The sequence below is a fragment of the Ailuropoda melanoleuca genome, chromosome 2, assembly GCF_002007445.2.
Source record: "Ailuropoda melanoleuca isolate Jingjing chromosome 2, ASM200744v2, whole genome shotgun sequence".
NCBI lineage: Eukaryota > Metazoa > Chordata > Mammalia > Carnivora > Ursidae > Ailuropoda > Ailuropoda melanoleuca.
In genome coordinates this window covers 172,504,934-172,507,818 of record NC_048219.1, presented here as the reverse complement: position 1 = coordinate 172,507,818, position 2,885 = coordinate 172,504,934, and positions in this window count along the sequence as shown.

Below are 2,885 nucleotides of genomic sequence, written 5' to 3'. Positions count from 1 at the left end.
AATATTGAATCTACCTACATAGAGAAATAAGACTATGAAACTGCAGGTATGTGGACTACAGAATAGAATGGAATATACATATTAAGATTTTTTAATATGTAAAAATCATGAAATTACAGGAAGTGGGATATGGAAGAAATGGTAAGGATAGTAATTACCTTAGTGTCTTATAGAAGGAGTTCAATAGTTAACATACAAAATTTAAATATGTTACTAAATGAATTATGACAAGTTACAGGTCATATTTTTAAAAAACTTAGATAATTTAGGAATTAAAATACCTTGTGGTTAAAATAATTTCCTATATTCATTTCAGCTTTATTTTGATAAATTCAAGTATGTTTTCTTTCATACTTTTTAACAAAAATAGAATGGGAAAATAATTTCAAGTAAGGAGACTTTTTCCTATCTATCTTATTTTCAGTATAGAGACTTGAAGTTCTAAGGATTTAAAAATAATTACTCTCAATCATTACTCTTACTTTGAAACTGTTTCCTTTGCTCTTTTCTATACTGTTTGATGCTAATTATACCATTTTATATAACACATATAAATAAATGCCAAAAATATCAAATCCCCAAAGATATACACAACTCTAGTTAGAACTACGATTTTGTTTTTTAAAGAAATTAAGAAGGAAATAACTAACCTATTTTGTAAGGCACAGTTATGTAAACAGTGATGATGTCTAACAAACTGTAAGCAGCAATTGTTTCTCAGTGGTGGGATTTTGTGACCTTAATTTCTTATTTGTACTTTCCCAAACTCCCAGTTTCCTTAACAGATGATATTGGAAATTAAAAAATGTATATGTATTAAAATGAAATGTCACCTACATATGCACACGTACATAAAACCAACTATGTACTCGTTGAAATATAAAAAATCCCTACCTTAGGGATATATACCAAGAAGTGTAGTGTAAAAAAATATTTCATATAAAATCCAAACCATGGCATTAGGGGTTTTTGGGTTTTGTTTTGATTTATTTTACTTATATCCTTATTTTATCTGCAATATGTTTATTATTTTTATTGAAGTTTCTAATAGAGGAAAAAGGGAGAGAAATGGGAAAAACTGCAAAAAGATAAATGATTCATGGAGTAGAAAGAGAGCAAAGAGTGAAAGGGACAGATCAGCCGATAAGGAAACAACATCTATGAATCATGGAGCTGACTCATCCATTGCTCTTAATTGCATCAGGATCTGGTGAAGTGAATGACAGTTGTCGTGAGTTAGATATTTTTATTTAAAAACCCATTGGTTCATAAGCAAACCTCTATTAGACACCCCATGTAAGCTGGGACACTGGAGATGGTAAATATGTCAACTGCCCAACATTCTGCTGTCCTTGTGTTTCCGTGACAAACACATTTTAACAAAACTGATTCTAATGCACCATCATAATTCCAATCTTCATTTTGGTGACTCAGTATCTTAACATAAATAGATACATTCGTTGATTAAATTATCATGGGCCAGGTGCAGTTCAGTGGACAAGGGAATCATCAATGAACAAAACAAAAGCTTATGTCCTTATGGAGCTTAAACCCAGTGGATGAAAACAGACTACAATAATAAATAATTTAGAGTATGTTCGAAGGAGGCAATTTCTATGGGTTGAAAGAGGAAAAGTAGAGTAATGGTGACTAGTCATGCTGGAGCAGGTGGTGAATTGGGAGTTTTGTAGTAGGGAGTGGGATGATCAGAAAGTGTTCTTTGGGCAAACTTGAAGGTTATGAAATCACTAGTCAGGAAGATATCTGGAGAAGAACATAACAGGAAGAAGGTACAACTAGAGAGAAACCTCCAATGTAAGAGCCTGCTGGCTTGCTCGGTCTAAGTCTTGCAGAGTAAAATAACAAACAGGAGAATAAGTAGACAAGGAAATTAAAGAGAGAGAATGCGGAAGAAGGTCATGGAGGGACTTTTAGGGTAAAATAAGGATTTCAGCTTTTTACTTTAATTGATGGAAACACTTTGCCAGAGTTTTAGCAGAAAAATAACATAATATGACTTGTTACAAAAGGATCATACTGGGGATGCCTGGGTGACTCAGTTAAGAGTCTGACTCTTGATTTCAGCTCAGGTCTTGATCTCGGGGTTGTGGGTTCAGGCCCCACGTCGCAGAGCCAACTTAAGAAAAAAAAAGGATCACACTGGCTGCTGTGTTGAAAATAGACTGTAGAAGCAAAGGAGTAGAAGCCGAGGGATTTCTATGAGCCTATTGCAGTAATCCAGGCAACAGACGAAGGTGGGCTCAGTCCTGTGTGCAACTGGTGGACCTAATGAGAAGTGATAGGATTCTGGCTATGCACTGAAGGAAAAGCCAACAAGTGGGTTACGTACTGAACAGTAAAGAAGAGGAGTCAAACATAACTCAATGTTTTGTTTTGTTTTGTTTTTTTGAGTAACTGAGAGAATAAGGGATATGAATTGGAAACCAGGTTTTGAAGGAGAAAGTGACACAATTTGGCAGCGTAAACGGTGAAGGGTATTTAAAGTAGCATTAAGAAGTGAAACAGCTCAAAACACTGATAAGAGCATCTAGGTGAGGCTTAAATGGGCGTAGCAGTTTTTTAAAGGAGCAATTTGTAGTTGTATGACACCTCACACAATACCTGTTTTTTACATTTATTTATACTCTGTTTCCAAAATTGAAGTGAAACTATAAATACCTAAAGAATACAGACATTGTGAAAACAACAAGAAAGACAAGAATCATTTTTTTTAAAAAGGAGATTCAAGAATGGAGGTATATAACCAAATATTTTTACCACAGAATGCTTATTTTGTCCAAAGATGGCAGCTGTGCACGGCTTTGCGACATGAAACTAGCATACTTTAATTTCTCCTCCAGCTCAGTTATTGCCCCCCCCCCCCC